Below are 825 nucleotides of genomic sequence, written 5' to 3'. Positions count from 1 at the left end.
TGAAAGCAACACCAAAGTTAGCTAGCAAGTATGGGCGATAGCAAGTTTGGTTGTACCTCATTGAGCTCGTTCGTTTCGCCACTCGCTAACTGTTGGCGAATCGATGACGACTGCAGACACAAATATAAACTTTGTATTAAAATCTAATTTATTAATAGTAGATATCTTTTCTATATACAGATCGTGTTATCCATTTATTTAATTATACCCTTTTGTCACCGTTCCTCCCACAGCCCGGCTAGCTCAGTCGGTAGAGCATGAGACTCTTAATCTCAGGGTCGTGGGTTCGAGCCCCACGTTGGGCGCAAGTTAAATTTTTTGTTCGGACATTTTTATTTAAAATTTTTATTTTTATTTTATCAATGGGGAGAACTTTAAGAAAGTTTTATTTAAAAAATATTTTTAAAGCCGCTGCCACCTTTTTAGGAATTCGAAATAAATTTGTGTAATACGGTAGACAAACGGGCTCGATTATTTGCATAACCAGCCTTAATTTGCTTTAACTCATGCATTTTCCTCTTTAAAATGAGCATAAGCAGCCAAACAAATGCACGAAATTTTTGGGTATTAACTCGGATCCGGGGAATTTTCGATGACAACACTGGTAAAAACGGCCAGTTGTTGTCTTTTGTACAAGTAAGCAAACGAAGCATTCGGGTTTCGCGTACGCGGTAGCCGAGTGCTGAGAGTTGCGAGCTACAAGCCTGTAGCTGCCAGGTTCGATACTCGGTTAGAGGGATTGCGAAACATTTTTTGTTTTTATTATTTATTTTATATTTTTTTATTTNTTCGGGTTTCGCGTACGCGGTAGCCGAGTGCTGAGAG

The 825-nt window shown here is 39.0% G+C and overlaps 1 non-coding gene across 1 annotated transcript; it reads left to right on the top strand.

Annotated features, from left to right (window-relative positions):
- The first annotated feature begins 232 nt into the window (after positions 1-232).
- TRNAK-CUU (transfer RNA lysine (anticodon CUU)) lies at positions 233-305 on the top strand. Its single transcript has one exon. It is a non-coding gene; the product is annotated as a tRNA-Lys (tRNA).
- Positions 306-825: the final 520 nt, after the last annotated feature.

This window comes from Rhagoletis zephyria, unplaced genomic scaffold (genome assembly GCF_001687245.7).
Source record: "Rhagoletis zephyria isolate East Lansing unplaced genomic scaffold, Rhagoletis_zephyria_1.1 Rzeph_scaffold_00989, whole genome shotgun sequence".
In the NCBI taxonomy this organism is placed as follows: Eukaryota; Metazoa; Arthropoda; class Insecta; order Diptera; family Tephritidae; genus Rhagoletis; species Rhagoletis zephyria.
Note: the sequence above shows the minus strand (reverse complement) of the source record. Positions and strands in the feature narration are given on the sequence as shown.